Source organism: Arachis hypogaea, chromosome 14 (genome assembly GCF_003086295.3).
Source record: "Arachis hypogaea cultivar Tifrunner chromosome 14, arahy.Tifrunner.gnm2.J5K5, whole genome shotgun sequence".
NCBI lineage: Eukaryota > Viridiplantae > Streptophyta > Magnoliopsida > Fabales > Fabaceae > Arachis > Arachis hypogaea.
This window is the reverse complement of record NC_092049.1, coordinates 124,223,944-124,238,706: the sequence shown is the minus strand read 5'-3', so window position 1 is coordinate 124,238,706 and position 14,763 is coordinate 124,223,944. Positions and strand designations below refer to the sequence as shown.

Sequence of the window (14,763 nt, the reverse complement as noted above, 5' to 3'; positions counted from 1 at the left end):
TAAAATTTAAAAGCACCTATAAATCAAATCTTCAAGCAAATCTAATAAAAAATTACTAAAATCGACTAATGAGTAATGAGTACTTTAAAACTTTTATTGAGATTATAAATTTTTATTAAAAATATTATATAATCATAGAAAGAAAAAAAAAACATTACGATTAATAATGAACATTTTTATTTTTTAATTTGTAAATATTTAAATTATTTAAAATTCATTTTAACAATTATATATAATTTTAAAAATATGATTAATTTAAAAAAGAATAAATACTAAAGTAAAATTAAATTAAATAAATATAAAATAATTTAATTAAAGATGGTATAGAATATGTATATTAATTAACGTAAAAAGTGATTAAAAAAAGGAAAAATATAGATAGATAATAAAAATATTAAATAATATGAATAATGGATATATCGATCGGATGTTCAATTCACGAAGTGTACGAATGACTATTCTAATATTAAGATTTAGGTGAATAATATGTTTTACTTTTGATCAAAATCAAATTTGCAAAATCAATTTTATGCAAACTCTCATTTGCAAACTGTAATCCAAACACACACTTTGTAAGGCCGATGTGGAAAAAGAATGATAACTTGCGAAAATAATGTAGAGTGGATCACATTCATCGCCAATCTACCGTGGATGCATAAAGTTTTTTGTACCGGTTTGGGTTCGGTTTTGTTTGTGTCGAGCCGTAATGTTCTTAAACCTAAATTAGAGTCAAATTCATTTTCTCACAATTAGAGTCAAATTTATTTTCTCACCATTTATTTTGTCGAATTGACCGGTTCGATTCCGGTTTTATAACCCTGCCGCTCTCCTCCGCTTTCCTTACTTATTTTCTTAATTAACTTTTTCCATCAAATTATTATTTTTTCTATCTAAAATTAAAGTTCCCCCCTCCCCCAGTAAAATAAAATAAAAATACAATGCGAATTGAATTGTACTTAGCTAGATACAGTATAGTGTGCAGCGTGAAGAATGCAACCTGACGGTTAAGAAGAGAGTTAGTTAGTTAGTTCCTCAACTAACTGGAATAAGTTTTGACAACGTGCAGAGTTTTATTGTCTAAGATTTTGCTTTTCCAAATTTCTCTTTAAAACAAAAACCAGCTTGTCATATTGTTGCGTAGCAGAGCATAGTGTTAATTAGTTGCATGGTTTCTTCAAGAATCGTACTTGATTGATTTGCGTGAACTGCAAGAAATGGTGTATCAAAGAGTTAGTGATCAAGAAGAAGAAGAGAAATGGGGGAAGAAGCAAAGGTCTCCGTGGCAACCACCGGCACACCCGCGCCGCCACCGACACCATCTTATTCTCACGACTCTGACTCTGAACCTTCTTCTAACGACTCTGACTATAAACCTCCTCCTGTACTTCTCTCTCTCTCTCTCCACGTTCCGTTACTTTGTTTTCATCATAGAAGATCATAAATTGAAATCATCTCCGATATACTGAAATAATGAAGATCATATATGTCACGTTTCTGATAGATAGATATATAAATTGAAACGAAAATTCAGAGTAAAATGATTGTTTCTTTAACTTTATTTTTAATTTTTTTACGACATGTTTCTTTTTCGGTTTTGTTTTATGCTTATTCTGATTTCTTTTTAATTTTGTTTCCAAAAATTGCTTGCAGATTCCCGTAGCGATTATAATTTTCTTTAAGATATTTCTTTTCATTTCTTGGATGCTCTTTAATTTGTGTGTGACAGAACATACAAATTCTCTTTGAATATACTTTATTTAATTAAAGATTATTAATATACGGAGATAGTAATAATGAGTTGCTTTGTACTGTGGCATAGTTTGGAAGACATCATAGCCAGCCAGACTTTGCAGGAACAGGAATCAATCCCCCACGCTTTCGTCTCTCGACATCTATGGATGCTGATCTTCCAGAGCTAACTGAAGCAGTACGCACAAAACTCTTCCTTGTTATTTTATTATTATTATTCTGATTTATTTTTTGAGTAAACACCCAAATTAATCTCCAAAAAATTATAAGTTCCCAATAAAGTTTTATTAATTCGTGAAAAAATTTTCACATTGAATAGATTAGTGTTCTATTGTTTTTGGTGGTCAAATAAATTCTAATAAATTATTACAAGACAAATAAATAGAAGTGATAAAATAGTTTTTGAAAATAGGAGAAGTCACATTTTTTAACTTTTTTAAAAATTCTTAAATAATTTTATTGAAAAATAAAAAATTTATCTAAAAAATTGTACCAAACACTATTAATATAACTTTTTATAAATCAAAAGTAAAAAAAATAGCTTTTGAACTTTTCCAAACAGACCTTAAATGTCAAAAATATTATTAGTATAAAATAAATTAGTTATTTTTAAACTAATAGTGGATAGAAGCAATTGTTAAGAATTTTTAGATAATAAAAATTTATTATGATCAAAATATACAATTTAAAATGATAAATTCTATCCAATCCTCTTTATTTTAAAGAGTAACTTACCCTTTTAAATAAAAAAATTAGATAAAATTCACCGTTTAAAATTGATTGAAAATCAATTTGAATATATTTTTTTTAATGTTGTCCATCGGTTTAAATTGCTAATATAGAAAAGGGGAATATATGCACACCACAATAACAATATTGCGGCCACAGCTACGGTTGTTAACCATAAATTGTGAAATTATGGATGGTTGCGGAAAAGTTGTTTTAATTTTGTTTAAAGATATATACTTATTTGGCACTAGATCCCAAAATGTTAATAAAATATTTTTTTTAAGTTTTTCAATAATTGTTAAATAGTTTATTTTTAATTTTAATTACAAATTAACTCCATATATTTTATTTAATTATAAATTTTTTTATTTAATAAATTATTATTTTATCATTTATCTATTATATTTACTAAAAATAAAAAACAAAAACAATAACAAATTAGATCTTCCATTGATCGTAATAACTTTTTGGTAATTTCAATCGATTAAAAGTTTATCTTTGATCCATTACATGCGTCGAGAATTTTAAAATCGTATTTTTTAGAAAATCAATCGATTGGATTATGAAAATCAATCGATTGGATTAACAAAACAATCGATTGAATTTCAAATTTTCCATAACTTAAAATCGTATTTTTTAGAAATTCAATCGATTGTTTTGTTAATCCAATCAATTAATTTTCTAAAAAATACGATTTTAAAATTCCCGAAAGATGTAATGGATCAAAGATAAACTTTTAATCGATTGGGATTGACAAAAAGTTATTACAATCAATGGAAGATCTAATTCGTTATTATTTTTGTTTTTGATTATTAATAAACATAATAGATGAATGATAAATAATAATTTATAAAATAAAAAATAGTTTTTATGATTAAATAAAATATATAGGGTTAATTTATAATTAAAATTAGAAACGAACTATTTAACAGTTATTAAAAAACTTAAAAAATATATTTTATTATGAGACTATTTAATGATCCAAACGTGATGTGACTATAGAATTCTGTGTACTTACTGCATCAAAATGTGACTAACTTAATTTCCTTGAGGAGCATCTATGACTCTTTTTTTTTCTCCTTTCTTTTCATTAATTACCCTATTTTGTAAACGATTCTATTTAGTGGAGTTAACTATTAATTATTGTTATTATTGTTTAATTGCATATATTTTAAAGATAAACGAATTTATTCCGTATTTAAGAGAAAATACAATGCTCTCCTTTGCTCTTTGCTCGAGTGTTCATTGATGAACGTAAAATTCGCAGAATTCGTAGGGTAAATTTTCTCTATTCAAATATTTTTTGTTTTTATTTTATTTTATTTTAACTTTTTTAAGAACTTGGTATATTGTTATATATTCAAAGTCCGGTTTTCATTCATACCAATTTGCCAATTATTGTATAAATTTATTATCAAATTATCAATTTTTTCAAATTATTTATCTATCTATATATTAATATTTTTACTGTGGTGGCATTTTTTTTGCTCCGCACAAAATTTGTTAAACTAAAAAACGTATTTGATTCAGAAGCCGCTAAAAAATTGTGTGCTTCAATTCTTTCTAATAAATTGTGTGCATATTTGATTGGTTGATGAAGCTGGGAAGGACAATGTGTTTTGAAGAAAGAAGAATAGATGACCTTATGCAGTTACAGCCTTCTGAATTCCAAGCAAGTGAAACCATTTCACTCTACTTTATTTAAGTATATATATGTTCAATTTATTTATTTATTTATTAACATTATTGGTGACTCTGTTGTTATTATTTTTGATAAATTGGTGTCTATTCCAGTCGCTTAGTGTGTGTTTGGATTTACATTGGTTTGAAATTTGAATGAGAGTGATTTTATAGAATTGATTTTAGATAAAAATGAGTTTGTGCCAACATAATTTATGTTTGACAATTTTTACTAAAATTAATTTTGATAAAATAAATATTATTTGTATAATATTAGTTAAAATCATTTTTAGATAAATAATTAATTAATTACTAAAAAAATATAATATTAAATTATAATATTATTTTTTTAAATATATTTCATCTTTTTTTATATTTTTTTAGTATTTTTACATAGTATTTGTTTATAGTACTCTATTTTAATATATTATAATTTTTTATTATTATATTAAAAATTAATATTTATTTATGAAATTAAAAATAACATATAAAAGTTAACAACTTTTTAAGTATTTTTTATAGTAAAAATTAATATTTATTTATTAAATTAAAAATAATATATAAAATAACATATTTTAGTACTCTTTTTAAGTACTCTTAATAATCTTATTTTTATTATTATTTTAGGTTCTAATTTTTTACTAGTTATATTTTTATTATTATTTATAATTAATTTTTTATTTAATTTATCATTTTTAATAGGAACAATAATACACATTATAAGCCAATGAGTAATAGCTTAAATTGTAACACCCTCACTATCAGAAGTCACGCTTCCGGCTGCACTACTCTGATGGCAAGAAGTATTACGACTACTTTACATATTAAATATTAAAATAGGAGCCTGTGACTCGACACTCTATCGCTGATTTCTTTGAAAACCGGAAATAAATACTTTGTCTTAAGAAAAATACAAGCAGGCATAGATTCATATACAAGACTCCTTACATAATAACTCATAATATATACATATAAAACATACAACTCTTATCCCTCTTACAAACTTGTAATAACAAAGACGAAGGAAGAAAATAATCTAATTAATACAACAACATATATAAATCAAACGCAGTATAACTTTCCATAATGCTTCCTCATCTGGTTCCTGAAAAGGTAAAGCTGTAGAGGGGGGAGAACCTAACCACATGGTCTCACCACGGAGTTTTAAAGTTGTCATAAGAAGATATTTAACGAGAAAATTATTTTCAAGCTCAGTGATTATCAATGCCTTATGAATTCTTTAAAAACCAGTAAGTAATCGATCAAAACCTTTTAAAAGAAACAATATTTAATCTTTCCGAAATCCGAAAGCCTTCCTTTCTTATAAGAAAATCTCAATCAGAAATCAACCACGCAATCAAACAACACAATCATTAATTCAGCACCAAAGTTCATTCTCAAATGTAACATGCCAGGACAAACACAGGCAAGACAGACAAGGAAAGCACAAGTAGGTAGCAGTTACAGCACATAGTTCAAGTAGCAGTTAAGAACAGTTTAGCAATTAGGCAAACCAAAACAAGTTCAAACCCAAGCAAAGCATACAAATGCATATGATGCATGCCTGTCCTATGGCTGATGAGGCTTATCTGTCGGTTATCCAGCCAACCCGACAAGTCTAAATTGTCCTTAGACTGTCCCCCGACGTGCATCCCCAAGAGTCTATGCATAGTTTTTTTCTCAAATAATCAATATTGCTCAATGGGGGTAACATTCCCAAAAATTTATATAGTGCCCGGTCACACTTACGTCGTAGGGTCAACAAAGTATCGAGTTTTCAACCTGGTACACGTGGTGGCAAGCCACGACACTTAATCCAGGGAATCTCGTATCTCAGATATTTCAAATTCATAAGCCATATGAATAATTCAAAGATCATATCTCAACATTCTCAACATCATAATCATTCATCAATCCAAATCTCATTTTCAAATTCATTCAAAAACCATATTTCAAAGAAAATTCTCAATCACCCTTCTTTCCATTCCGTTCACTAACAATTCCCAATATCCAAAACATAACTCTTCCTTTGATAATTGAGGTAGTTTTAAATCATATAATACTAACCTTTTTTTAAAATAACTACTTTCAATGAAGCTTCTAATTTTAAAAATTTCGGCAGCATCTCCTCTAAAACTCGGATACTGCCACCCTTTTCGGGTCCCATCCAAACATTTCTCAAACCATTTCTAAATCTCAATCACTTCCCAAGATTCAACCAATTCCAGTATCAAATTATTTTCAAACCAGACCAATTCCAATAATAAAACTCTTTTTAAAGTCAAACCAGCTCAAGCATTAAATCATTTATAAAATCAGACCGACTCAAAATCAAACCGCTTTAACTTCAAACCAAGAAAAACCACTTTTCCTAATAATCAAGCAAATAACTTTTCAAATCCACTTCTTATCAACGATCGTACTTCACTCAAGCAATCAAGTACCCAATAATCCAGTCCAACAAACCATCACAACCACAAGACAAATATAATCACAGAAATATATCTTTTTGCTCAATATCTATTTATCACAACACTGTAATGTAAAATAGATTTTAAGAAAAACCCCTACCTCAATTATTCGCAATCCGCATAATTAAATGCATTGAATCCCTTTTTTCCTCATTCCGAAATTGAATGGCATTGACTCCGATTATTTCTCGCAGCCGTATAGCCCAAAAAGCACTATTTACAATAGAACTTGACCCTGAGACATTAAAGTTACGTAAAACTCAAAAATATATAATTGAATACTAACGCAAGGGTTTCGGAACAGAACACTTACTGTACTAAGAGAATGAAACAACAGCAGTGGCATTAGCTACACTAAAAACTCTCTGCAACAATACCATCAAACATGGCTCTATAGTTACAATGGTTCAACCCTGAAACGTGAATACCTAAAACCCTCAACAAGCATATAACAACGATAACAATAAGGATTTTAGTTAGGAATTCACTACAGTTATAGAAAAACAGAATGATGGAGCGACAAAGGAGAATCAGGGACTTGTGCATCCGTTCTAGTGGCAATAACACCATTCTGATCGGTAAGACAGCAAAGATACCAGCAAAATCAGAATAGCGGAGCAAAATAAAAATGGAACAAATTCAAAAAAGGAGGGAGTGGTTACCAATAAATCTGGCCCGATTCATATAACGGCGTACAGTCGAGTAACTAGCAACAATCAAAACCCAAGAAGACAGAGGCCTCATCTGCATTCTCCAGCGGCCAGTACAGCGACGTGAAGCTCCGGCGACGCAGCAGCAACATGGGTGCATCGACGGCGAGCCCAGTAGCTTCGGTGACGGCGGAGGAAAGGCGGCGACGACGCTGGGCGTGACCCTCCTCTCACCGCGTCTCTCTCTCTCTCTCTCTCTCTCTCTCTCTCTCTCTCTCTTTGGCTTCAATGGTGATGACGGCGGCTCCAAGGCGGACCAGCAGCGATGGCGACGGCTCGGGCTGGACGGACGAACGGCAGTGGCGACGTGCTTCCTAACGAGGACGACGGCTGCGATAGGGACCCGCGAAGACGACGACGAACGCGAGGCAGTGGTGGCTTCTCCTCTGCATGCGTCTCTACTCCGACGACGCCAAGGCGACCCGACGGCGTGGCCTAGCCGCCTCGGCGCCCTTCCACCGGCGCTCTCTCACCCTCGGATCTCCCTCTCTTCCTCCCCCTTTTCTTCTTTCTCAGATCTCCCTTTCCTTTTTTTTTCTTCTTTCCTTCCTTCCTATTCCTGTTTCCCTATTTTTTTTTTCTTTCTCTACTTTTGTTTCCCTTGCAATTAGGTTTAGGTTTGGGAAAGGGGTGGGTGACGGTGGGGTAGAGAGTTAGGATTAGGGTAGTTTAGGTAATTTTAATAAAATTAGCAGTATAGAGTATTAATTAAAAATCTAATTTAAATATAGAAAATTATTTAATAATTATAATATTAAGTAAAATTTTTAATTTAATTGTCAAAATTTGATTTAATTATTTTTAATAAAATAATTTCTAAAAATAAAGTCTTTAATGAATAAACAAATTGAAATTAACTCATGATAATATTTTTTTGAAAATTATGGGTCTTACATCCTACCAACCTTATAAAAATTTTCGTCCTTGAAAATTGATATAAATTAAAAGAGATTTCATATAATTTCACTCTTGAACTCATTTAAAGAAAAGGCAAAAAGTCCTCAGTATATATTTATATATATATATATATAGTTTCAAATACCACGATTTTTATATGGCATAAAAATATAAAGGGTATAAGTGTGATGTGAAACAGGAATTACAAGATAGGCTTAATGTACAAGATGATATGTTTCAAACATGTGATGGTAAAGTAAGGTGGCAAAATGTTATGAAACAAGCTGCGGTTAAAACAATGTGCTTAACGTCCGTATACTGATGTTATACCAACTTCAGAGATTCAACTATTCGAAACTACAAGTAAACAAGGATATATATAAGCAATGAAGAGTGTTAGGAAAGAAATCATTTTGGTAACCTTAAGAATAATATCCGAATAAAAGAAGTCTGATAGGAACGATAAAAGAAAATGTAGTGCGGTAGCTTGAACAAAATTAGGTTGAGTCAAAGAAGTATAATATTTACAAAAGGAGAATGCCTAAAACCGAAAACGAAACTTACAAGACTCAAGAGTAGGATTAAAATATTTTCGAATGCATTGCTCATGAAGAGTATAAAACTTTTCAAGAACTATTTTATGTTCTTAAAGAAAAGGTGCGCAACAAACACGTTGTAAAAGAATAACAAAAGTATAAATATGGCATTACTTTAATACAATTTCATGTTGAAACAGGTTATTTAGAATTTTTAAAACAAAGTAAACACCAGTTGGACTAAGAGCAAAAATATTTTCTCAATTATTTTAGGAAGATAGTTAGGTACACAACTTAACCAAAGGTAATCATAAAACTTGGGAGAAAGTCAAATGCTTGTTCAAAAATTTTCGAAGTTCATATTCAAACAAACGTGTATAAAAGTTATACCACAGATAAAAGTCAAACTCTATTTTAGAACAGAGAAATCTGAGGTAAAAATTTTCGTAAACACACTTTATCTTATATGAAAACTTCTCAACTTTCGTTCCTTTTGAATTCTCATCTTTATCCACGTTCAATTATTATCTTAGACTTCCAACAAACTCAATCAATATTTTAAACTCATTCATTATTAAGCGGCAATGTAAATAATCGATCTTAGTTCGAAAACTTAGCAACCTGACACGTGCTCAAACACATCAGTGCAAAATCAAACGCCATAACCCGTAACATTTTCAAACTCACCAAATTCATCTCCTGCGTTAACAAGCTGTGTACTAACAAACTAACATATTGTTACCCATGTCTAGGAGTCATTGGAAAACTCGAGTTTACTTAGAGGAATACAAAATCTAGGAAGAGCAAATCAAATGACAAGGACAACGTTTGCATGAAGTCAAAAGGATAATTAGAATCGTAATTTAACAAAAATACGCAATAACAATGAAATGTTCTAGAAGGAGAGTCAATTTATATTTTTCCTAGGAGGTCTGAATCAAAGAACTTCAATGGAGACAATGAGAGAAAAATTTTACATCTATCAGAATTAAAGTCAAGCTGAATCAAAGTATAAGATTTACAAGAGAAAAATGATCAAAGTTAATGGCTTCGTTTACCAAATTCAAGAGTGTAAACCCCGGTTAAATTAGTAGATAATTAGTTAATAAATTAATTTTTAATAAGGAGGATTAGAAATGTGAATATTATATTAAATTAGGATAGAGCTCATCGAAACGAGAATTTTGACACCAATTTCGAAGAAATCGGTCCAAGATTGGACCGAACGGGCCGAACTGGTTGAACCGGGTCCAAACCGGGCCCATGGGCCCAACCGAACCAGCAACTAAAAAGAGAGCCACGAGCTCTTCCTTCTCCCCACTTTCATAACGACGCAGGAAGCTTTCCAGGGGAGGAAAGGAGAGAAACCATATGTTGACGGTAAAATCAATTTGTCGTAACTTCTCCGTCCGAGCTCCAATCGCCGCACCGTTTGCGGCCACGCGTTCACCGCGTTGAGCTATACATTTCTACCGGAACAATTTCATAGGTAACTTGCTATTTCACTTCAGCCTTTCATTTTTCCCAATTTTCGAGTTTGTTGAATTTCTTTTATTTTTGATGTTTTAGGATCCAATTAGCTTGAGAGAAACGTTCACTCTTGCTTATGTGAAGCTTGGGTAAGGTGAGGATACGATAATTCTATTTTATTTTCATTGAATTTGAGCTTTGAGTATTAAATTGGATGTATATGTGTTATGAATGTGTATTAGGTTGTGAATAAATAATTGGAGCTTGAAATTGTGAATACTGGAACTTGGAGGAAGCGGATTAGTTGAGGTTTTGAGGGCTATGTTCTTTTAGGAAAATTTTCTTGGAATAATACTTGGGAATCGGCTAAGGTATGGTTTAGGTTTCTTGCATTTAATATATAATGTTCTGTGAAAACTTAGGCTAGATGACCATAGGATAAGTTGGAATGCAGGTGTATATTTAATATTTAGTAATTTGTCGATGAATATAATTGGTTGAAGTTTATTGGATAATTAGTTATTAATTTTGGATGTTGAATGTTATTGTTGATGAACATGGTTGGTCTGGTGCTTGTTGATTAATTAATGATTCGATGAATTATTGATTTGACGTATTTTGTGTTAAAAGCCTAGGATTTTTGAACTATGACTCTTAGTTGAATTTTGGTTGTTGGATTTGAATATTGTATGAGTTTAATTGTTGATCTGAGGTAGATTTTTTGTGGAGATTGTTATGATAATGAGGAAGGAAATGTTGAATTGAAAAGAATGCAGGTTTGGACCCGAACAGGGTGGCAAAGTTCGAGTTTTAGAGGAGATGCTGCCGAAATTTTATAAAAATTAGAGATTAGAGATTTTGTTTATATGATTATTTAAAAAGATTTAGATTCAAAGGTTATATGGTTTGATTTAGAGTTATTAAGAAAATGAGCATGTTTTAAGTTTGATTCATTTAGAAAAGAATGAATTATGTTTTGAATTGGAACTATTGATGGACGGAATGGGAAGTGTGATAATGAAGGATAAGGATTGTATATGATTGATGTATGATGATGAATGATATGCGATTGAGAATGATGTTGATGTTGATGAATTATAATTGAATTATTTATATGGCTTATGAATTTGAATAATCTGAGATACGAGATTCCCTGGATTAAGTGACGTGGCTTGCCACCATGTGTACCAGGTTGAAAACTCGATACTTTGTTGACCCTACGACGTAAGTGTGTGACCGGGCACTATATAAATTCCCGGGAATGTTACCCCCATTGAGTATTATTGATTATTTGAGAAAAAACCATGCATAGACTCTTGGGGATGCACGTCGGGGGACAGTCTAAGTACAATTCAGACTTGTCGGGTTGGCTGGATAACTGACAGATGGGCGTCATCAACCATAGGACAGGCATGCATCATATGCATATTACTTGAATTACTTGCTTGTGCTCTAATTGGGTGTGCCTATCTGTATTTGCCATGCTAAATGTGTATTTGTTACCTGCAGTAGTTGTAACCTTCTTGTGTTTGCCTTTATCTGTCTATCTGTCTGTGAAATGCATGATGGAGTTGGAGGTATGGAGGAATGGCAAAAATGGGATTTAGATTTAAGGTTAAGTTAAGTTAGGTCTAAATATCCTTAGTAAACCACCTTTTATGGCTTCTATTTAATACTTTAAGCTCTATAATCTGAGTGTCGGCGTTCTAGGATTGCCTCTGGCATTCCTATGACCTTATATATTATGTGTGTGGCACCTTTACCATACTGAGAACCTCCGGTTCTCATTCCATACTATGTTGTTGTTTTTCAGATGCAGGTCGAGAGGCATCTCGTTAGGCGTCTGGACTCTTGAAGCGGAGTGGTTACTGGGATATTTTGTTATGCTATGATGTATATATATGTACTTAGCTTTCTCTCCGCATGACTTATTCTTTTTGATCCTCTTAGAGGTTTATGGAGAGGCAGGATTGTGTATATGTACTTTTGGGTTTTGGATATGTATGTATATATGTGTAAATATTCTCCGGCCAGTCTTGACTTCGCAGGCTGAGTCAGGAGCTTGTTATTTTGTATCTTTGGCACTCTATTTCTACTTCTGTTATCTTATGTTTGATAGTTATGGTTTTCTTAGCACGCAAGTTAACTCGTTCCTTGAGCGTTGCGCTTTTATTTCGCGATTTTTATTTTCCCTATTCTTCAAGGCTCCTAGCATATTATAATTCTTCTGCTATTATATGTACTCATTCTATTTTAGAGGTCGTACTACCACACCACCTCTGTTTTACGGCTTAAGCGTAAAGCTTAGTGTGATAGGGTGTTACAAAGAGAATGTTTAAGAACATAATCGAATAACATGTCCACAGAGAAACGGAAAAACATAAGGAGGAATTATTTTACCTTTGAAAAAGAAAAGATATGAATTAATCATTTTTTTAGAAGAACCAAGAAGAATATAAATGTGTGTTACATCAAAACATATTCAAGTTGAAATATGTTATGTGGGGATTGTAAAATGAATGGTTATTTGGAACAAGAACAAAAATCTTCCTTCAAGAGTCTTGGAAGATATTTAGGTATATAACTAACAAAGATACACATAACAACGGCAACAAAATTAGTAAGAATCAAATTACATTTAAGTAAAGAATCAAAAGTGAAATCTTCTATAAATCAGTAAAAGAGTAAACGTATATTGCAAATATGTAGGTTTAAACCATATAAAGAAATTTTGAGATTCATGTAGAGAAGTGCATGTAAAAGTAAGAACGATTCTCATAAAAAATTTAAAAATTGGTTGTGAATAAAATCAGGCAAAGGACGTATCAATCAACTTCTTCAGAAAGATCCAAACAGAATCTCAAAAGAATGCCATAAAGTATGATGTAACAAAACGAGTTCGAAGCTTATCGAAGAATTATGTTTTCCATGTATAGAAACGCAAAATTAGAAGCCGTGATATCAAGAATCTACAAGATAGCTAATGAATATGGTTAGAGTAGAATACACATAAAATGTAAAATATGAAACTAAAGATTCAAATCATATCTTAAGAAAGAATCTAATTCATGAAATTTTGATAGAAAGAATAAAAGAAAAGATAATATATTGATCGAAACAAGTTCCAACTGAAATAGAATACAAAGTCCATAAATAAAGACAGCTCAGGTCAATGACAATATTATTAAAAATTTTGAGATCACTCTTTATCTGAAACAAATTCAAGCTTGAATCAAAGGGTATAAAATTCATAAAGAGAAATAAGTGGTGCGTTACAAACAGACAAATCTAAATAAGGAAGCTTTTCAAAACTTCATTTAAAATAGCCCATGCCAACTTTAAAATAACTTTGTCAAATAAAAATCAACAGAAAAGAGGCAAAAATCTTTCTTTTGAAGAATACTTAAATACATAATCAAATAAAGATATTCGTAAAAACTGTAATAAAGTTATTAGAGAATCAAAATGTATTTAAAGTAAATATATTTCCATAAATCAGTGAATGAACAAGCGAGGTATTGGAAACAATTAGTTTTAAACTGTATAAGAAATTTCAAGTTTATATAGAGAAGTATATATATCAAATCAAAAGCGGTTTTGTTAAGATTTGAAGAATGGCTGTAATTATCGTCAAATACGAGGAAAACTAAATCACAATTTGTTTACAAGGGGCTCAGAATAAGAACTTAAAAAGGTGTACTGCATCAAAACAGATTCAAATGTATATCAAAGAGTATATGATTCAAGAGGAAGTGCCTAAATAAAGAAGGTAAATACGCCAAGGGTTTTAAACAGGCATATACAGTCAGGATCAAACAAGAGCGTACGTGAACAAGAGAGTAGGATTGAAAGATAATCTGATCACTTTCCAAGAAAAGTATCGCAGATAAGAACCTTAGAGCATACAAAGCAGGAATAAGATACGTGATATTCACAGAGTTCAAGACACCTAATCGAGTAACCTCAAGAATTAACTCCTAACGTTTCCAAAACCCGCGATTCGCATTTTCTATAACTCGCATAATGTCTATGATATCCCATTGGTGCTTCCATATACATAATTTACTAGTGTTAAGCCGGCCAAACTTAATACCAGAAATTATGCAATGCAAGACTAATGGCATTAATCAATAGACCGTCATGTGCTTAAAGCTCTAATTCTCGTTATTTAAACAAGACCTACTACATGACAGACTCTCAGAGTATGCAATTGAAGTATAATCAGTCCATTCCCAAGGCTCTACAGGAAAGACCGCTCTGATATCATAATGTAACACCCTCACTATCAGAAGTCATGCTTCCGGCTACGCTACTCTGATAGCAAGAAGTATTACGACTACTTTACATACTAAATATTAAAATAGGAGCCTGTGACTCGACACTGTATCGCTGATTTCTTTGAAAACTGGAAATAAATACTTTGTCTTAAGAAAAATACAAGCAGGCATAGATTCATATACAAGACTCCTTACATAATAACTCATAATATATACATATAAAACATACAACTCCTATCCCTCT

The 14,763-nt window shown here is 31.2% G+C and overlaps 1 long non-coding RNA gene across 1 annotated transcript; it reads left to right on the top strand.

Annotated features, from left to right (window-relative positions):
* Positions 1–10,085: 10,085 nt before the first annotated feature.
* Positions 10,086–12,331, top strand: LOC140178343 (uncharacterized). Its single transcript, XR_011871231.1, has 4 exons — positions 10,086–10,261; positions 10,342–10,396; positions 10,485–10,613; positions 12,056–12,331. It is a non-coding gene; the product is annotated as an uncharacterized lncRNA (long non-coding RNA).
* The last annotated feature ends 2,432 nt before the right edge of the window (positions 12,332–14,763 follow it).